Raw genomic sequence first — 23,329 nt, forward strand, 5'->3', positions numbered from 1 at the left:
TTAATTAAGTCCCCAGCAACTATAAAACCTACGAAACAACAAACACAAGTGTAGCTGTTCTGTATGTGGTAGTATGACTCAACGCACATCTGGCACGGTTCTTCTTCAACAAGACAAGAATTTTTAAATACAAATTATACTGACGTGATAAAAGAAAATTAGAAATACTATAATTGCGCAAGAAAACCGGAATTACACTCTAATACTAGAACACACGCCAGATGCTTTGTTGACTGAACTTGTAATGACACACTATTCAGGACACTGAAAGAATAAAAGAAAATAGTGTTTATTACCTCCATATATATTGACGAAATGCACTCTGACCATTACAATATCTCCATTAGAACAACATCTGCTATCTCTCCCATCAAACCACTGCATAAAACATGGAACAACACGCTACACTACCACATCTCACTCAGACTTCACGACAAGCAGTGTCCACCACAACTTCTCGGCAAGAACTGCCTGCCGCTACCTCTCAATAAGCACTGCCAGTGGAGGCGGCGGAACAAAACTCTCTGGCGCGATCTCTGGCGCTGTGGCTCAGTGTAGCCACCTTTCATGTTATACCAGTGGCTCCCGTACCTACGTTCTTCCTGTGTTCAGCCTACACCCTTTGTGGCTGAGGCTCTTCTTGTGTTTTCCCGAGACCCTCTAACCTAAAAAACCGCCCAGTGCATGACACACAGCCCCTGCTACCCATGTAGCCACCTCGTGCATATAGTGGACACCTGACCTATTCAGCAGAAGCCGAAACCCAACCACCCTTTGGCGCAAGTCCAGGAATCTGTAGCCTACACGGTCGCAGAACCTGCTGAGCCTCTGATTCAGACTCTTCTCTTGGCTCTGTACCAGAGGTCCGCAGTCGGTCCTGTCGACTATGCTGCAAATGGTCAGCTCTGATTTCATCTGGCAAACAAGACTGGCAGCCCTTACCACTTCTGTTAGCCGCTCGAAAGCAGAGAGTATCTCTTCATATCCCAAGTGATACACTTCATTGGCACCGACGTGAGCAACCACCTGCAGTTGGCTGCACCCTGTGCTCTTCATTGCATCCGGGAAGACCCTTTTCACATCTAGAATGATTCCATCTGGTATGCAAACGGAGTGCAGACTTTTCTTTACCTCCTTGTCAGCCAAGTCCCTAAGAGGCCCCATAACGCGCCTGACGTTGGAGCTCCCAACTACCAGTAATCCCACCCTCTGTGATTGCTCGGATCTTGCAGGCTGAGTGGTTTCCTCTGAAACAGGACAGGTGACAGCATCTGGCTCGGCGACAGTGTTAGACACAGACAGCACCTGGAACCTGTTTGTCAGACAAACTGGGGAGGCCTTACGGGCGGCCGCCTGGGAAGTCTTCCACCGCCTGCTTCGCCCAGGGCGACCTCCCACTCGAACACATGTGAGGGGGTCAACCTCAGTGCGAGCAGTAACTGGGTTGGCCACCGGTGAGGACGGTCGGAGGGCTCGGATGTGCTGGACGTCCGTTGGACCGCCATGGCTGGCCCACAACGGTGGTGCCCATCCACTGCAGCCTCAAGCTGTGTAACCGAGGCCATCACAGCCTGAAGCGGAGAGCGAAGTATCACCAACTCGACTCGCATCCGCACACAAGAATCGCACTGCCTGTCCATACTAAAGACAGACTACCGGCACGTGCTGCGCAACTCTAGTGTAGACCCTGACGAAAACGCAGGAACTGTGTCTAATTATACGCAGATATTCAAAAACCTAACTACCGAAGCACTCAGATGAAACTAAATAATTCGCCCCTGATTAGGAACTTCTAATATGTCAGAAAATCGGTTTACTCTCCGACGTAAACGAAAACGCAAGAACAGTGGCTATTAGATATTAAATTTACACGCAGAAACTCAAGAAACTAAACTATTAAAGAACACACATGATACAATAAAATTCGCTCCTGTTTACGAACTCGTAAATGTCACAAAATCGGTTACTTCCCTGTTGCTGCGTCCGTCTCGGCCCGCTTCTACTACCTGACGTCCGCACGAATTTAATAATTCTTGGCGCATTTTCGTTGCTAGCCTCTCAGTCTGTCTCTTCTATCCTTCTGTTTATGTATGCTAGCCAATACCGATGTTTTGTTGTCAGGAATTATTTCAGTGACCTTTCATTTTTTATTTATAAGCTTCTTTAGTAATGCGTCTCGATTATCTACAATAACACTGAAGATTTGGAAGCAATGAAGTTTTCCATGTCAACTCCACTTCCCGTAAATTCTTGACCGAAGATGACAAGCCGTGTTAAATAGCGAACACTTTCCTGATGGGATAAATGTGGCGTAGATTTACTCTTTTTTTCGTGGTTTTAAGTGGCAACACACGGTTTCTTTATCCTATTGTGTTATAGTAATATTCAGCTACGCAAATATTATTTTAAAACACTATTTTGAGTTATTAATTATAAAAAATTCCAGTTTTTCCTTTTTGTCAAATTTAACGGTTGCACAACATAGAATGGTAACACTGACTATCTCATGTTTTAATATGTTCTCTTTATCGTTATCAGAAAATTCTACTGTTCCTGTCTCATACATATCTCTTCCTTTAATTTATCTTCTGTACCTGTATCGGAATATCTGTATGAGGTCGTGCGGTAGCGTTCTCGCTTCCCGCGCCCGGGTTCCCGGGTTCGATTCCCGGCGGGGTCAGGGATTTTCTCTGCCTCGTGATGGCTGGGTGTTGTGTGCTGTCCTTAGGTTAGTTAGGTTTAAGTAGTTCTAAGTTCTAGGGGACTGATGACCATAGATGTTAAGTCCCATAGTGCTCAGAGCCATTTGAACCAGCCATCTGTATGAGTTTCAAGACATTGTATTTGTGGTTGTGACAGTCTGCTGTCACGTGCTGTTATCCTAAGAAGCCGAATGCTGGTCCATGATCAAATATACAATATTTTGGAGAGCATCGGAAGTTTCGATGTCAGCGTTACGGTACTGAATACGCCCTTTCCTCATCTTACACGGTTCGCTGCATCTATTGTGGGATACTGTAAAATCATTACTTAAATCAGTGGTGATAATTTTGTGTTTATTGGTGATACAGCACGACAGTGATCACGTGTAGTACCGCTTCCTCGAGAAATAATATTAGCCAAACTAATGTTTACATTATTGAGTTTATAGTTGTTCCACACGCCTTCGCACACTCAATAAAATTAAAGAATGGCTCGTGTAGTTTCGTGTACAAAGTTTATGGAAGGTTGTAGGTAATTTTAGCGTTATTACGTATACGAACGTCACGCACGTATGACATGTTGCCATTCAAAAATACGGAACACCCTGTACTTCTGGACCAGTTTAACTCCTTATTTCTGCGTTATAGTACTCACTGTTGGTTACTATTCGGTCTCCCTACTAAACTGTTTTAACCGGTCACTGAAAATTTAAGTGTGCTCCCGTTTATCTGGCGACAGTTCCTTCCTGTTACTGACAATTCCTAAACTAAGAGAGTCCACCGTTTCCCATAACAGAAACACCCATGGAAAGCCAAAGGTAACAAGGCACAGAAAATGCACTTGCCAATGTTGGTTGAATGTAATAAGAAATTGGAACGATATTAGAAAAAGAAGGTAACAAACGTTTCCTTTAGAAATTCAGAACGATATCACCTTTGTTTTAATAGTCGGTGAACAGATCTGTCCAGCTAACACTTCCATACCAACAAAAATCATCTTACTTCCAATGAAAGCATTCAGAACGTCAGGAAATAATAATAAGAAATCTGCATGATCTCAGAATTTTGTAGGGGAATATTTTAAAGACAAAACTGGAAAACTACTCAGATTCAGTATCGTGAAAACATTGTGAACAGATACCAACTAAAAATGCCGTTTACGGAGAAAGATTATTACCACCATTTTCGGTTACCAGTTGCGAAATTCCAATACATAGCGTTACTCAGACAAATATGAAACCTTTTATTATTTATGTGTGCTAATATAATGATTATTCAGCTTCATATGACCCAAAATCTATCTCAAAAATATATGTAAACAACATAGGTGCTGCCACAATTACATCGACCCTAATCGGCACATATGTTTCGTTCTTGCCTACCTTCATGTATTTTATACTACGATGGAGTATACGTACGTCATTAGGTTACCCATTGTTAATGTATAGATATGCCTTTGAATGTCTGTTGACAAATATCTAGAGCGTACGACTCAAATAAAAAACTATTTTAAATAAAATCACATTATTATTATTATTCCATCGCACTTAATACACTTTTCATAAATTACTTCTGTATTCTATCTAACAATTCGTCTAGTATCTTCACTGGCCTGGTACCAGTTACTGTTGCTATACTTTTATCTTGTAAGGTGTTGATATTATAACGTTTATTTTCACCTCTTTTTATGTTATTCATTTTTGTAGTGCTGATATTACTTTGTCTACTTTGTCTCACTCTTTTACATAGCTAAAAAGAATTCAGTGTCAGTAAAAACTGGGCTGATCTACAGTGGATTAGAAAATGACAGTACATGGCTAACGCATTCGTTTGTTTCTGTGCATTATACTCAGATAATGGCAAAAAATTTAGTGTGTTGGCTGACTAACGGTTTGTTTGATCTCGTAAGTTTACCAGAAATATCCGTGAACAAAATAATTTTCGTACCACCAAGTTCTCAGGCTTACATGTACTGGACTGCGTTTTTATGTCATGATAGTGGAGAAGAAATGAAACTGTTTCCTTACACATGCATGAACAATGAAAGCAAAGACGGGTTTGAAATGATATTTGGGAGACGAATAGATGGTTATACCAAAACGTGTCACAAAACGGATGAAAATATGTTGATGTAACTTAAAGTGGAACGCGAACATTGTATTTAAAACTACCAAAACGACTGGACGAAAAACATCTGCAACCTTTGAGCTCAAAGAGGGATCCATATTATATATAACACTGCTACTCCAACGGTGTAAGACTGTTGGGTCGGCCAATGAAAAGGATGTCAGGGGAACATCTCCATGAAACCATAACAGCTTATGAGACCTAATACTAGGAGGGAAGAAGATGATATCATGAATCACTGCAATAATCATTATTAGTCTTTGCTAAACCTGATTTTTAACAACAGTTCCCAATTTCGAAGAAGACATGACTCAGGTATGAAAGTTACTTGATGGAATGCAACTCTGAGGCACCAGCTGTACAAGTATACATTTATTATCTACCGGTGTCCGTTAAATAACGGTATTCACAGGAGAATTATATAAAAACAGATAGAAACGTGTGTAGTATACGTAAAAAAAGCACAAATGTGTGAAGATCAGTTAATTATAAAATACTTACAAAGCTGTAAAATGATGAGTTACAAATACGTTATCTTCAAATCAACTCCATAATCATATGTTCATACAATTGCTCCATAAACTAAGACGAACTAAAATTATTTTTTCTGATTCAAATATAATACTGCTATTACGACTGATTATTTCAGACTCAAAGAGGTATAAATTACAAGCTGAATGTCGAAGACAGTATTGTCAAAGATTACGGAAAACAGTAAAAACTTAGAGTTCAAAGGGTATAGGTGAAACGTTCTAGTCGAGGTTGGCAGACAATATCTTCGCCCGAAGTATAGATTTAATAGTCCATGGAACTGGGCTGAGTTAGCTAATAGATGTGCAGATATACTGAATCTAATTGGTTCATGATCCTATGGTACTTTCATGTTTTATTAATTTTTATTCCAGATGTATGCTACGCACCGTTGTACTGAAAAGCATAATTTGTATGTAACATTTTATATATCGATACATAGTGATTTTACACTGTCCCTAAAATGATATGAGACTGATTTCATATTTTAATAATGTAGTAATGCTGGGTTTTAAAATGACAGTAAGATGTCTGTTGGTATGGATAATTACTTTGTACTCTAGCGTTTAACATATGTGGTTATGTTTTTTCAGCCATGTGCAGCTCTGTAAGTTGATATCAGCTTCATACTCATTATTCACACAATGTATGTGTAAACACATCAAGTAATCATGTCTTCTTGCGATATTTATGATTGAACATAATGTAACTACTGGCTTCCAAAAATACATCAAAGTCCTGGGCGCCATGTTTGTTGACAAATACATTGATGTCTGTCAACCTTGACTAGGACATACGACTTATACGCTTTGAATTTTAAATAATTGTTCTGTTCTGTAATCTTTGACAATACTGTCTTTGACATTCAGCGTGGAATATCTAGTTCTTTGTGTTCGAAATAATCAGCTGTAACAGCTAACGATTACGTTTTATACACTACTGTATGTATATCAGAAAAAATAATTTCAGTTTATCTCAATTAATGGAGCAACTATATGAACATTAGGTTGCATTTGATTTAAAGATAATGTGTTCGTGACTCATCAATGTACAGCTTTGTAAGTATTTTTTAATTGATTGTTCTTCACACATTTGTGCTTATTTTTTCTGTGTATACTACACATGTTTTTTTCCCGTTTCATTATTGTATATTCCTCCTGTGTAGATGGTTATTTAACAAAAACCAGTAGATATTAAAGGGTTTTTCTTTACTGCTGAAGGCTAAGAGATGCATTTCTTCAAATATTTGGCAGTTGCAAGCTCTTAACTTATAAAATTTTTATGAAATTTGTCTGAGACATTATTATGCGTAACTATCCAAAAAGATAGTCGTGGTAATAAAAGCACTCTTCATTTCGTGAAGAATGGTGGTCGAGAGCTCTGCCAACGGAGGCCAGCATAGTATAATATTACTGGGGTGTCAGCTGATTAATTGATCAATTACTTACCGGTAATTTCTGTGCGTTTGTCTGCGTGCGCTTTTCTGCGCCGCCGAACCGATCGTTACGAGCACTGTGAACGACCGGACGCGATTATAATATCCAAACGCTTTACATGATAATGCGTAATTTCATCTGCATTCCTGCGGATACGATCCAGCGGCTCGGCAGCCGAAAATCCGGCCGCCGAAGTGACGTTATAGAGTTACAGAAACGGGGAAAATCTATAATTAATCAGGCCTACTTAATGAGGCTGTATTATACGGCAGCGGGCGTTGTTAATAATTGCCCAGCACCGCAGTTGGGCTGCGACGTGTCGCTGCCCGCCCGCACAAGAGCCAGGAAAAGGAAAAAGCACCGACGGAGGGGCTGTAGGGGACTGTGTGTGAGGGAGGGGGGCGGGGAGGTGTTACTTCGTATAGGGTAGCTGCTGCGTGCTGGTGCAATACGGCGCCGCTCATGAAAGCCGGCCGCGAACAAAGAGCTGTTTATGATGCGGAGTATTTACAAGGCAGCGCCGCTTTATCGACGTCGGGTTTTGCTGCACCAGGCTCATAAAACGCTGGATCGAGCCAAATCCCCATCAGGCATGATTGCCGAACTGACGACCGTTGCGCTGCGCGGCGAAATGGAGACTTATACTCTCCGTAGGCGTCTGTTAACCTCAAACGTATGGCAAAGGCTTATTGTATGCCACATGAACCCTTCAAGGTAGTTACGCAGCCTCGGTTGGTGCTCTGTGCAACTCTTCTTCTCTTCAGCAGGATGTTTGTGAGATGAGCATATGTTCCCTCCTTTCGTGAAGCTAGACCTCTTGATGTTCCCACGTATTCTGCCGGCGTGTAACGCCAGAAATGCATATCCTCCTTTTTCCATCTATTGTACTATAATTTTTTCACATTTTGCTACCTGGAGATATGACATTTCTGTGTCTTTATATATCATAATTGTTTTACTATATATATATATATATATATATATATATATATATATATATATATATGTGTGTGTGTGTGTGTGTGTGTGTGTGTGTATTTATGTCGATGTATAATTGGTACGTTTTGTAAACATTATTTGTATTTTTACGCTGGGTCTGGCCTAGGGAAAAATATCCTATCGGCGGATTACATCGATAGGTTGTGTGGAGAACCAAAGTGTTTAGGATCTTTGGTAGTGTTAACTCTGCCACATGGAGTACGGGCAGAGAGAGTCTGGCTGGAGTAGGGCGGTGGAGCAGGTGTGTTGTGTGACGCTTCCGCGAGTTGCCGCGCTTTCGGGGTTTGGCAGCATGTAATTGCGCTCGACTTGCTACGATAGTTTCTGACACGGTGTCGCGGACGGGAAGCATTAGCTGGCGCACATCAAGAGCCCGTTTCGCCTGGTGACCGTGTCGAGAAGAAGGCGCGCCAACATCCAGCTTCTGCAACAGCGACGGCCGACAATGAGTGACTGTCACCACCTCCTCGAGCGACGACTTTGAACCTTCAATCAACAAACAAGGAAGACTGGAAGCACGTAAAATTTTAGAACTGTATGACAGACCTCAGCTTTTCAAACTGTTTCATTTGCATCACTACAATACAGCAACGTAGTGTGAACCTTTGTTGCTCATTGTCCCAATTGCATTCCCAAGCACGGTCCCTTCCTTTTCCGGAATGAACCTGAGTGTCGTTGAAATTCAAATGTCAGCATTAAAGTAATATCATTCAATTTCACTGCTTTAATTTCAAAGTTCAGTTAAAGTATTCATACCTGGCTACAATATTTAGATTACACAAGCACAAATGAAGAGTGCGAGTTTTGTTACCATATTTTAGCTTACCTGTGACAGCAGCTCAGCTTGGTACGTACTAAATTTTACCATTGTTAATCAGAACCATTTCATTCAAGTTCTAAGTTAAATCTCTTATTTCTAAATAGCGTAGATTCAAGTAGCTTATGAAATGATTGTTGAGGTAGACCAAGACGAACCTTATTTTATTGAATTTCGTAGTGCTTCAGAAACAAAGTTCACTATTAATTTCAGTCACTAAATTAACTTTCAGTTTTCTGGTTTTATTAATTCTTTTGCTAAATTAAGTGAGATTGTAGCGAAATTTATTACTTCTGACAAACATTCAGTTTTCACACAACACGTGTCAACCTTCAGTTGCCACGCTTCTAGTGCTAATTATATGTGTAATAACCTTTCCTTTTCAGTTACTATAATAATTGTCCTTAGGACTGGCGACCGTAATTTCCCCAAAATCTCAAGTATCTAATTACCGCTAGTTAATTGTTAACGTAACGGCCGCACATTTACTTTCTTTATTAACTTTACCCCTTCTCAAAATTAATTTCCACCAGTTTCATTTGCATTTTTCCTTTCATTTAGATGTAACCCTTTCCGCCCTCTTTGCCGACAAATTAACTTCGGTGACGATTGCTTTTCCCAAATTTCCATTAGGTACACGCGGTTCAATTTTTCACTGTCATGAAGGTCGATAAGAGAGGGGGGAGGTTACAGGCATAAGTTTCGTCCTTGAGCTCCATCGAGGTGCTCTCTCTGTATTCTACGCAAGTGGACGAAAATATTCAAATGTTACTTGTACGCTACCAAAACAGAACATTTAACTGCGAAGATATACACAGTAAAATAAATGAACCCCTCCTTTGTTTTTAACGGAACTTCATTTCTTTAGGGTTCCGTACCTCAATCGATAAAAAAAGAAAAAAAAAGAACCATTATAGGATAACTTTGTTGCCCCTTTGTCTGTCTGTTTGCCTGCCTGCCTGTCCGACTATTAAAAACCCCTTTCCTCAGGAATGGCTAGACGTATCAAGCTTAAATTCTTGTCAGATGTTAAAGTCTTCGGTAGGGGAGAGAGAAGTGGAGGGGTAGGAAGGGGGGAGGGGGAAGAATGCAAGAAATTGATGCTTGCTCAATGCACTCAAAAGATGCAGTAGTTTATGACGCCTATTTTTTTACATTCTAAGACTCACTCATCAAAACCTATAGGCTACTCACCGTTGACCTATAAGCATAAAATTCGAAAAGAAGCAAGGTTTCACAGTTTTCAATAAGCTACCACGAGAATTAAAAAATCTTAGCAGTAATCCACGCACTTTCAAATCTGAACTGAAGAGTTTCCTCATGAGCCACTTTTTCTCTTCAGGCGAGGAGTTCCTTCAAAAATTAAGCTAATTCCTGGGCTACGTTATTGATTGGGTTTATATAAACGTATGGCTTGTCGTCTTTTTAGTATTTATTTACATTATTACTTTTCTATTGTAATTTCATGCAGTGACACGTTCCATGACCTTGGAGATTTGCTCTTCTGTTTCGTCCTACGGAACTAGACTTCTAAAATAAAATAAAAATACAAGTAAAGGCAAAAATATGGAAATGGTTAATTTTTAATAATTGAAACGAAAAGAAACTTTGTCAGTCATTTTTTAATCCAACTGCCTGTCCGTCGGTATGTTAGATCGTGTTTTTCTCTGGAACGGGTAGACGCATCAAGCTGAAATTTATGTTACATACTAAAGTCTGCAGGCCCTGGTCTGTGCACAAAACTGTACCTTCTGAGTCTATGTAACCAAAAGATACGGCCATTTATGTCACATATTTTGAAATTCGGAAACTCACTCATCGAAACCTATAGGGTCCTTCCCGTTGATATCTACAATCAGGAAATTAGACAAGAAGCGTGGTTTCGCAGTCCTTTTGGCGAGGAACATTTTTCTCGAGAATGGGTAGACGTTTATTTTGCGTGCATCGATATCGACAACAGGCAAAAATCTTCGAGACTCTCGATGCCCAGGATGGATGAACCGTCTGTATACACAGTTAAGTTCGTAACGAGCCCTCGGTGCGCGAGTCCTACTTGCACTGATCCGGATATTTGTTTAATGCCTCATGTATTTACTTAAATTAAATGTGAATACATTTCCGTAAACAAAACTGATAAATGTTCTCCCAACAGAACTGGACATACAGTATTCAAATAAACCAAATATCCCATTCTAGTACTTGGTTTCCAAGCCTTTCCTACGATTAACTGCTGTCAAATGCCTTGACAATGAATGTACGCGCTTGCTGGTTACTTCCGAATCAATATTATTCCACCCCTGTGGAATAATGTTTTTTACTCTCGTTTTACTTGTGATATGGTGATTCGTGATCCTGTCTTCCAGTTCTTGTCTGATATTTTCTATCAGGTCCAAGTCAGGTGACTGAGGTGCTGTTTTGAGTGTATCTAGTGCTTTGCGTATGATCCATAACATAGCAAATTCTGAGATATACTTAGGAGCGTCGTCTTCAACTATTTCCAAGATTTAGATTTTGAGCTCTTCTGTGCAGATGTTCTCATGATACATTTTTACAGACGTACTTGTTAACGTTGCCATCAAGAAATGGTAGGTGACTCACACCACTTGACGCCATACATCCGCACACCATGAAGCTACCGGCCCCAATTCTGACAGTTGCTTCAGTATGTTTAGGATTCTTCTGCCTCCACAGTCTTAACTGGCCATCAATTCGGTGTACATTCCACTTGCTTTCATCTGACCATATGATCCCAGAACTCATTTCCTTTAGTTACGTACATACTAGCATATAGTAACCGTTTGTTCTTGTTTACTTTAGTTACATACGGTTCTTTTCTTGGTGTTGTGGAACTCTACCCAGTACACTTCAGAAGCCTACAAACTCTTCTTTCATGAACATCATTCCCAAGACCTCCTTCCAGATGTGTTCTAATTACTGTTACTGTTTTCAGCAAGTTTTGACGGAGCATCTGTCCTAGGTTGATTCACTACGGTATTCCTCGTTTTATAGCGTTGGATAACGCACCACACAGTGGGCGAATCTCCGTGTACAGCTTCTCCAATTTCCTTTAAAGTCTTTTTTGTCCATGCAAATGTAAGGTGGTTGTTCTCTCCTCTGGGATCGTCTCTTTCCCTTTTCACCCCATGTGTACTGTGGCCACTCGTAGTTGAACTAGGGAGTGTACTGTACGACAGCGGAAACAAATGAGATATTCTGAAAGCACAAACATCAATATTTCCACCAATTACTGTGTTTAATGCTGTAAAATAGAGCGGATTTGAATTCTTGTCAAACGGTAACGTAACGTTGTCACGAAAAATTGTATGTTGAATCATACATAATTCTTACAATCGGCGCACACTGTGTGTGTGTGTGTGTGTGTGTGTGTGTGTGTGTGTTTGAAACACACGATAAAACATCAATGAAATCCCGAAATAATAAACAGTCATGTCTTCCGTGCCGATTAATTCAACATTAGAGCTTCATATCCTACGTTTAAACACTTCTGTTCGTCTATGTACGTCCTCCATTGCTCATCGATCAGGCAAGGTAAGTGATATCATTAATAGAGTAGCGGCTGATCACGGCGGAGGTTCGAGTCCTCCCTCGGGCATGGGTGTGTGTGTTTGTCCTTAGGATAATTTTGGTTACGTAGTGTGTAAGCTTAGGGACTGATAACCTTAGTAGTTAAGTCCCATTACATTTCACACACATTTGAACATTAATGGAGTAGTTGTGATTATTACGACTTTGCGACATAACTAATATGGCCTACATGTGGTTAACAGCTAACATGGAAGTCCTAAGCCTCAAAGACTCAGTTCGGCAATTTAACAGAAGCAATAAAGATCTTTCATAGCCAGAAGCAGAGGTTAATGATCGTAGACTCAAGCACAGGGTGTAAAATTCCTTATTTCGAACTGGATATCAAATTGAATGCGCGTGCCGCGTATTCGTATCATACCAAACGGACCATAAGAAAAGGAAGGTTAACAGCTTCTACACGAAGCTGCCGGCGATTTTGATTTGTAGTGACACTCCCTGCCGGCCGTGGTGGCCGAGCGGTTCTAGGCGCTACAGTCTGGAACCGCGCGACCGCTACGGTCGCAGGTTCGAATCCTGCCTCGGGCATGGATGTGAGTGATGTCCTTAGGTTAGTTAGGTTTAAGTAGTTCTAAGTTGTAGGTGACTGATGACCTCTCAAGTTAAGTTTCATAGTGTGTGTTCAAATATGTGTGAAATCTTATGGGACTTAACTGCTAAAGTCATCAGTCCCTAAGCTTACACACTACTTAACCTAAATTATCCTAAGGACAAACACACACACCCATGCCCGTGGGAGGACTCGAACCTCCGCCGGGATCAGCCGCACAGTCCATGACTGCAGCGCCCTAGACAGCTAGGCCAATCCCGCGCGGCACTCCCATAGTGCTCAGAGCCATTTTAACCATTTTTGACATTCCCTGAGTATTTCGTATACCTATAAAGCGACTTGCTTTTCGCGCCGTTGTCCGTGACACAGACACACACGAGGAGTTATCGTCATTGTTTAAAAAAAAATGGTTCAAATGGCTCTAAGCACTTTGGGACTTAACATCTGAGGTCATCAGACCCCTAGAACTTGGAACTACTTGAACCTAACTAACCTAAGGACAACACGCACATCCATGCCCGAGGCAGGATTCTAACCTGCGACCGGAGCAGCAGTGCAGGTCCGGACTGAAGAGCCTAGAACCGCTCGGCCCATTGTTTGAAGAATTACAGCATGACAGAGAGGTAAGCTCAGATCTAAAAATTATTGGTTTGTTCTATAGTATCAGTTACGTGAAATATATCTCATTTTGAGGTAATACACTGATTGCACATCCAAGTGAATTTGAATACACTATCTGCGTGAAATCCTATCTTAAGAGGTTTTTGTATTTTTGTGCGGGCGTGCTCGAGACGAAATCGAACGAAATGAAGGCAAATTCATCCAGAATACTTCACTGGCGAAGTGTGTTATTATACACGCATATACAGGTTGTCGCAACCCTTTTGGGTCAAACTGAAACAGGTGATAGTGGGTCCTCAACCGATTACATTGAGATAAGGTGTAAGTGTTGGAAATGCATATTTATTGCGTTATGGACCTGCACAGCGTACACCGCATACAAAACAACGTAGCTCATAGTAATCGTTCAAGCGACAGCCGTCAGTCTCAAAGCACGTCTCGCAACGGCGTGTGTAGTTCTGCCGCACTCTCGCGAAGATAGCAGGAGTTTGTTGTACACTAGAAAACACAGCGAATAATAAACAGGGTACACTCCTGACCATCAAGCACACATACTGCACACAGCTCACTGCACTTGTGACACGTGACGTTCGCATACATCGTACCGGCACATTAACCTGTGCCGCACACACACACACACACACACATTATTTCTGGTGTCAGTTCTCCATCGCATTAGACAGCTTGTGATGTGTTAATGGTGAAGTATGTTACTGACTACAGCAGATGACGTTACCTGTCACGAGAGTTGGCCGACATGCATTTAATATACCGTGCGGCTGAGTGTAGTGCCCGTAATACAGTACGAATGTACAGAGAACGCTCCGCAACAGGCGTCGTCCTAACTGAAAGACATTTATCTGCGTAGACACCAATTTCCGAGAGACAGCGCCGTTCACTCCAAAGACAGCCGGCGAAATTTTTCGAAAAACACGTGTTTCGCAGACGTTTAGCAGATGGTGCTGAATCGTGTGGGCGACCACCAAACAATAAGCAACAGCCAATTGGCCCATGAAATACGCGCTTCGAACGGTATAGTGTGGAGATTACTGGTGGAACAGGTACACACGTAAAAAAAAGGTTTGTATCACCCCCGGTCCCAGTACTCCAGAGGATAAACGTTGACTGCGGATATTGTGTCACAGACACAGTCCCTTTGACTGATCAGAGATGTCACTAAACCCGCCCAAAGATGTAAACAATCATGCATGAGCAGCGCCTATTAGACGAAGGGGGTCCGACAGCCGATCTGTTCCAGTCATTCCACCAGGAAGGAGGTACACAGCTCGTGTTATCTGTAGTTCAACCATGCCTGGACGGTTAATACCGCGGTTCGATCGCGTCCGCATTGTTACTTTGTGCCAGGAACGGCTCTCAACAAGGGAAGTGTCCAGATGTCACGGAGTGAACCAAAGCGATGTTGTTCGGACATGGAGGAGATACAGAGAGACAGGAACTGTCGATGACATGCCTCGCTCAGGCGACTCAAGCGCTACTACTGCAGTACATTACCGCTACCTACGGATTATGGCTCGGAGGAAACCTGACAGCAACGCCACCGTGTCGAATAATGCTTTTCGTGCAGCCACAGGACGTCGTGTTACGGTCCAAACTGTGCGCTGTAGGCTGCATGATGCGCAACTTCACTCCCGACGTCCATGGCGAGGTCCGTCTTCGCAACCACGACACCATGCAGCACGGTACAGATGGGCTCAACAACATGCCGAATGAACCGCTCAGGATTGACATCACGTTCTCTTCACCGATGAGCGTCCCATATGCCTTCAACCATAATCGTTGGAGACGTGTTTGGAGACCCCCCCGGTTAGACTGAACGCCTTTGACGCACTGTTAAGCGAGTGCAGCAAGGGGAGGTTCTTTGATGTTTTGGGGTGGCATCATGTGGGGCTGACTGACGCCGCTGGTGGCCATGGAAGTCGCCGTACGATACATGAATGCCATCATCCAACCGATAGTACTACCATGTCGGCCACATATTGGCGAGGCGTTCGTCTTCATGGACGACAATTCGCACCTCCACCGTACACATCTTGTGAAAGTCTTCCTTCAGGATAACGACATCGGTCGACCAGAGTGGCCAGCATGTTCTCCAGACATGAACCCTATCGAGCATGCCTGGGGTAGATTTACCGTCTAGTAAGGTCATCCACGGTGTGGCAGGTGGCAGTTGACGCTAAATAACGAAAAGTGTGAGGTGATCCACGTGAGTTCCAAGAAACCCGTTGGAATTCGATTACTCGATAAATAGTACAATTCTCAAGGCTGTCAATTCAACTAAGTACCTGGGTGTAAAAATTACGAACAGCATCAGTTGGAAAGACCACATAGACAATATTGTGGGGTAGGTGAGCCAAAGGTTGCGTTTCATTGGCAGGATACTTAGAAGATGCAACAAGTCCACTAAAGAGACAGCTTACACTACACTCGTTCGTCCTCTGTTAGTATATTGCTGCGCGGTGTGGGATCCTTACCAGGTGGGATTGACAGAGGACATCGGAAGGGTGCAAAAAAGGGCAGCTCGTTTTGTATTATCACGTAATAGGGGAGAGAGTGTGGCAGATATGATATGCGAGTTGGGATGGAAGTCATTAAAGCAAAGACGTTTTTCGTCGCGGCTAGATGTATTTACGAAATTTCAATCACCAACTTTCTCTTCCCAGTGCGAAAATATTTTGTTGAGCCTAATCTACATAGGTAGGAATGATCATCAAAATAAAATAAGAGAAATCAGAAGTCGAACAGAAAGGTTTAGGTGTTCGTTTTTCCCGGCTGTTCGGGAGTGGAATGGTAGGGAGATAGTATGATTGTGGTTCGATGAACCCTCAGCCAAGCACTTAAATGCGAACTGCAGAGTAATCATGTAGATGTAGATTGAAAAGGGCTGTTTACGGACGACGTGACCCACCAACCACCCTGAGGGATCTACGTCAAATCGCCATTGAGGAGTGGGAAAATCTGGACCAACAGTGCCTTGATGAACTTGTGAATAGTATGCCACGACGAATACAGGCATGCAACAATGCAAGGAGACGTGCTACTGAGTATTACGGGTACTGGTGTGTACTGCAGTCTGGCCCACTACATCTGAAGGTCTCGCTGTATCCACATGCAATGTGTGGTTTTCATTAACAATAACAAGGGGGGAAATGATGGTTATGTTGATCTCTATTCCAGTTTCTACATCTACATCTACATCTATACTCCGCGAGCCACCTTACGGTGTGTGGCGGAGGGTACTTATTGTACCACTATCTGATCCCCCCTTCCCTGTTCCATTCACGAATTGTGTGTGGGAGGAACGACTGCTTGTAAGTCTCCGTATTTGCTCTAATTTCTCGGATCTTTTCGTTGTGATCATTACGCGAGATATATGTGGGCGGTAGTAATATGTTGCCCATCTCTTCCCGGAATGTGCTCTCTCGTAATTTCGATAATAAACCTCTCCGTATTGCGTAACGCCTTTCTTGAAGTGTCCGCCACTGGAGCTTGTTCAGCATCTCCGTAACGCTCTCGCGCTGACTAAATGTCCCCATGACGAATCGCGCTGCTTTTCGCTGGATCATGTCTATCTCTTCTATTAATCCAACCTGGTAAGGGTCCCATACTGATGAGCAATACTCAAGAATCGGACGAACAAGCGTTTTGTAAGCTACTTCTTTCGTCGATGAGTCACATTTTCTTAGAATTCTTCCTATGAATCTCAACCTGGCGCCTGCTTTTCCCACTATTTGTTTTATGTGATCATTCCACTTCAGATCGCTCCGGATAGTAACTCCTAAGTATTTTACGGTCGTTACCGCTTCCAATGATTTACCACCTATGGCATAATCGTACTGGAATGGATTTCTGCCCCTATGTATGCGCATTATATTACATTTATCTACGTTTAGGGAAAGCTGCCAGCTGTCGCACCATGCATTAATCCTCTGCAGGTCTTCCTGGAGTACGTACGAGTCTTCTGATGTTGCTACTTTCTTGTAGACAACCGTGTCATCTGCAAATAGCTTCACGGAGCTACCGATGTTGTCAACTAAGTCATTTATGTATATTGTAAACAATAAAGGTCCTTGCGGTACTCCCGAAATTACCTCTACATCTGCAGATTTTGAACCGTTAAGAATGACATGTTGTGTTCTTTCTTCTAGGAAATCCTGAATCCAATCACAAACCTGGTCCGATATTCCGTAAGCTCGTATTTTTTTCACTAAACGTAAGTGCGGAACCGTATCAAATGCCTTCCTGAAGTCCAGGAATACGGCATCAATCTGCTCGCCAGTGTCTACGGCACTGTGAATTTCTTGGGCAAATAGGGCGAGCTGAGTTTCACATGATCTCTGTTTGCGGAATCCATGTTGGTTATGATGAAGGAGATTTGTATTATCTAAGAACGTCATAATACGAGAACACAAAACATGTTCCATTATTCTACAACAGATTGACGTAAGCGAAATAGGCCTATAATTATTCGCATCTGATTTATGACCCTTCTTGAAAATGGGAACGACCTGCGCTTTCTTCCAGTCGCTAGGTACTTTACGTTCTTCCAGCGATCTACGATAAATTGCTGATAGAAAGGGGGCAAGTTCTTTAGCATAATCACTGTAGAATCTTAAGGGTATCTCGTCTGGTCCGGATGCTTTTCCGCTACTAAGTGATAGCAGTTGTTTTTCAATTCCGATATCGTTTATTTCAATATTTTCCATTTTGGCGTCCGTGCGACGGCTGAAGTCAGGGACCGTGTTACGATTTTCCGCAGTGAAACAGTTTCGGAACACTGAATTCAGTATTTCTGCCTTTCTTCGGTCGTCCTCTGTTTCGGTGCCATCGTGGTCAACGAGTGACTGAATAGGGGATTTAGATCCGCTTACCGATTTTACATATGACCAAAACTTTTTAGGGTTCTTGTTTAGATTGTTTGCCAATGTTTTATGTTCGAATTCGTTGAATGCTTCTCTCATTGCTCTCTTTACGCTCTTTTTCGCTTCGTTCAGCTTTTCCTTATCAGCTATGATTCGACTACTCTTAAACCTATGATGAAGCTTTCGTTGTTTCCGTAGTACCTTTCGTACATGATTGTTATACCACGGTGGATCTTTCCCCTCGCTTTGGACCTTAGTCGGTACGAACTTATCTAAGGCGTACTGGACGATGTTTCTGAATTTTTTCCATTTTTGTTCCACATCCTCTTCCTCAGAAATGAACGTTTGATGGTGGTCACTCAGATATTCTGCGATTTGTGCCCTATCACTCTTGTTAAGCAAATATATTTTCCTTCCTTTCTTGGCATTTCTTATTACACTTGTAGCCATTGATGCAACCACTGACTTATGATCACTGATACCCTCTTCTACATTCACGGAGTCGAAAAGTTCCGGTCTATTTGTTGCTATGAGGTCTAAAACGTTAGCTTCACGAGTTGGTTCTCTAACTATCTGCTCGAAGTAATTCTCGGACAAGGCAGTCAGGATAATGTCACAAGAGTCTCTGTCCCTGGCTCCAGTTCTGATTGTGTGACTATCCCATTCTATACCTGGTAGATTGAAGTCTCCCCCTATTACAATAGTATGATCACGAAACTTCTTCACGACGTTCTGCAGGTTCTCTCTGAGGCGCTCAACTACTACGGTTGCTGATGCAGGTGGTCTATAGAAGCATCCGACTATCATATCTGACCCACCTTTGATACTTAGCTTAACCCAGATTATTTCGCATTCGCTAATAACTTCACTGGATATTATTGAATTCTTTACTGCTATAAATACTCCTCCACCATTGGCGTTTATCCTATCCTTGCTGTATATATTCCGTTCTGTGTCTAGGATTTCGTTACTGTTCACTTCCGGTTTTAACCAACTTTCCGTTCCTAATACTATATGCGCACTATTTCCTTCAATAAGAGATACTAATTCAGGAACCTTGCCCTGGATACTCCTGCAGTTTACCAATATTACGTTAACTTTTCCTGTTTTTGGTCTCTGAGGACGGACGTTCTTTATCAACGATGATAATGTCCTCTCTGGTAAGCCGTCAGGTATTTTATCGTTTCGCCCAAGGGGGGGTCCCTCTTCTTCGGTTATCAACCCACAGGTTGGTTGGCAGCAGCACGCCATTCCGTTCTTTTGTCAACTTTCTTCTTCATATCTGCATAGGTCTGGCACCCGATGTCATTTATTACTTGTTGAATGTAGGTTAATCTAGGTCGTCCTCGGCGAGTTCTTCCTTCAATGATTCCTTCTAATATTCTCTTAATGAAATTGTTATGCCGTAAAATGTGACCTATGAAGGTTATTCTTCTTTTCTGTATATTTCGCCAAAGAGATCTGTTTTCTTTCACTCTTCTGAGGACATCTTCGTTTGTAGCCTTGTCTCGCCAGCTGATTTTTTCCATTCTCCGGTAGCACCACATTTCGAATGCCTCTAATCTTCTCGTTTCTTCTTTTCCACAAGTCCAAGTTTCACATCCGTAAAGGGCTGTACTCCACACATAGGTTTTCATGACTCTCTTTCTTACGTCTAAACTAACATTTCTACTCGTCAGTAAGTTTCTTTTTCCATTGAATGCTATTTTGGCAAGTTGTATTCTGTTTTTAATGTCACTTTTGCTCCTTCCATCTGCTGTTATTTTGCTACCTAAGTAGTTAAATTCTGTAACCTGCCCTAGTTTCTCTCCCTTTATTGTTATTCGTATGGGTTCATTGTAGTTCAGGGCGCCACTCACCATCACTTTAGTCTTTTTCTTATTTATTTTCATTCCATACTGTTCTTTTAAGGTGTTTTCCATTTCATTGAGTGCGGCTTCTAAATCTTCTTTCCTTTCTGTAATTATGGCGATATCATCTGCATATCGCAACATATCTATTTTCATTCCGTTAAGTTTTATTCCTACTTCAATATTCTCTCTTATTTTGTCTATTGCTTCTTGGATATATGCGTTGAAAATTACTGGAGATAGTGGGCATCCCTGTCTCACTCCTTTCCTTATTCTTGCTGTTTCTTCTTTGTTTTCCTTCTTAACTAAGGCTGTTTCATTTTGGTATATTTTAAAGATTATCCTTCTATCATTATATTTCAGACCAGCCTTCTTCAGAATTCTAAACATTTCTGGCCATACAACATTGTCAAATGCCTTTTCGAGGTCTACGAAGGCTATAAATACTTGTTTGTTTTTGGAAATTTGTTTCTCAATTATTAGTCTTAAAGATAAGATTGCTTCCCTCGTCCCTACACCGCTTCTAAAACCGAATTGGTCTTCACTTAGAGTGCTATTCAATTGGTTTTCAACTCTTTTCAAAATTATTCTTATTAGAATTTTTGATGCGTGTGAAAGAAGACTGAGTGTTCGATGGTTTTCACAGTCCATAGTAGATGCTTTCTTAGGTATGGGGAATATGATGCATTTCTGATAGTCTTCAGGAACTTCACCTGTTTTGTATATTTTCTGTATGAGTTGCAGTAATGTAGCTTTCATTTTGTCTCCTGATTTCTTAATTAGTTCAGAAGGTATATCATCAACACCTGCCGCTTTCTTATCTGGTAGTTCTTTTAGTGCTTTTTCAAATTCATCTTTCAGAATTGTGTCCCCTAGTTCTTCTTTCTCTACTTCTTCGCTTAATTCTATCATATTATCTGTTAGAGGGTCTCCTTGATATAGCTCTTCAATGTATTCTTGCCATCTCTTCAGCGTGTCATATCCAAATAGTACCTTGCCCTCTTTGTTCTTTATAGTTCCTGAAGATTTTACTTTCCGTTTAGCAAAGTTTTGTTTTATTGTTCTGTAGGCCAAGTCAGTTTTTCCTTTAACCATGTTTTCCTCCACCTCTTTACAAATGCTGTTGAGGTAATTTTCTTTTGCTTTCCTAGATTCTCTGTTTATTTGGTTTCTAAGCTTTCTATATTTGTTTTCGCTTTGCTCGTCAAAGGCATTTTTGTATAGTCTTCTTTCTTCCATTAGACAAATTATTTCAGGTGTTATCCACTCTTTCCTGTTTACAGGTTTGGCTTTCCCAATAAATTCTTCTGCTGCTTTATGTATGCCTTCTTTGATTTGTTTCCACTCCTCGTTAGTACTCCCGGGAATAATGTTTGATGCCATCTCATCAGTTTTCCGTGCATAAGGGATCACTAGTTCTTCAGACTTTAGGTTATCTCTGTTCCATACTTTGTTCGTTTTTCTCTCTAATCGCTTGAGTTTGAGTAAGCATTTCATCATTACAAGGTTGTGATCACTATTAATATCCGCAGACGGGTAGCTTCTGCAGTCCTTGATTTGGTTTTTAAAACGCGATTTTACTAATATATAGTCGATTTGGTGTCTTCTAGTATCTCCTGGGGCTTTCCACGTGTACCTTCTTCTTTTATGGTGGTTGAAAAGGGAGTTCGCTATGACCAACTTGTTTTTGGCACAAAATTCAATTAGCCGGCTTCCTCTTTCGTTTCTATCTCCTAGACCATATTTCCCTACAATTCCGTCAACTTCCTCTTCTCCAACACTAGCATTCCAATCTCCCATTATAATTAAGTTCTCTTCACCTTTAACATAATTTATAACTTTGTTGATGTCTTCATACACTGTTTCTATTACATCGTCTTCTTCTGCCGATGTCGGCATATAGACTTGTACTATTACCGTGTTCTTTGGTTTGGTTCCAATTTTGACTAGTATTATCCTAGAGTTAAATTGCACATATCCTGTGACTAGATTCCCGAGTTTTCCTTTTAGAATTATTCCAACTCCACCGATTCCAGTTGTTCCTTGGTTAGTACCTGTATGAATGATACGATAATTTCCTGATCTGAAGTCTCCTGGTTCAGGCCATCGCATCTCAGATATTCCTATTATGTCTGTTCCCATTCTGTCCATCTCTAGTTTGAGGTTCTCTAATTTCCCGCATTGGAGGAGTGTTCTTACATTCCATGTTGCTATTTTTAGTGTATTCTTCAACTTTGCCTGACCTTCCATTGTCCCCACCCGGAGATCCGATTGGGGGACTATTACTCCGGATTTATGTTTAACAGAAGATTCTGGCATGGTGCGCTACTGATTCTTGGGATATCTTGAGTGATCTTTAATGGAGTGGTTTCCCGTTGCCTTCTCCATCCTATGCCGTTGACTGTGAAGTTCTTCCGCCTTTAGGAGCAATTTCTCACTCCAAGGACAAGAGAGTGCCCTGCCTCTATCCGCTCATCCGCTCTCTTTGAGACCGTTGGCACTTGATAGGGGGCGTTTCCTTATCCCGGGAAACACTCGGTCGTCAGAGCCTCGTTAGCAATAACAGGGTGTACCGTGCAGCAATCCTTAGCTGCAACTCGGGTAGGTGAGGTTGACATTTGTACAGGAGAGGCTGTTAGAGTCGCTTCACTGTACCTCTAACCTAAAAAACCCCCGTGTGCACGCCACACGTACTCTGCTACCCTAGTAGCTGCTTCCGGTGTGTAGTGCACACCTGACCTGTCTAGGGGGGCCCTACAGTTCTCCACCCAATAACGGAGGTCGATGAATTTGCAACCATTATAGTCGCAGAGTCGTCTGAGCCTCTGGTTTAGACCCTCCACACGGCTCCAAACCAGAGGACCGCGATCGACTCTGGGCACTATGCTGCAGATATTAAGCTCAGCTTGCACTCCGCGTGCGATGCTGGTTGTCTTCACCAAATCAGCCAGCCGCCGGAAGGAACCAAGGATGGCCTCAGAACCCAAGCGGCAGGCGTCATTCGTTCCGACATGTGCTACTATCTGCAGCCGGTCACACCCAGTGCGTTCAATAGCTGCCGGAAGGGCCTCCTCCACATTACGGACGAGACCCCCCGGCAAGCACACCGAGTGCACACTGGCATTCTTCCCCGACCTACCCGCTATTTTCCTGAAGGGGCTCCATAACCCGCCTAACGTTGGAGCTCCCTATAACTAATAGGCCCGCCCTCTG

This window comes from Schistocerca cancellata, chromosome 3 (genome assembly GCF_023864275.1).
Source record: "Schistocerca cancellata isolate TAMUIC-IGC-003103 chromosome 3, iqSchCanc2.1, whole genome shotgun sequence".
In the NCBI taxonomy this organism is placed as follows: domain Eukaryota; kingdom Metazoa; phylum Arthropoda; class Insecta; order Orthoptera; family Acrididae; genus Schistocerca; species Schistocerca cancellata.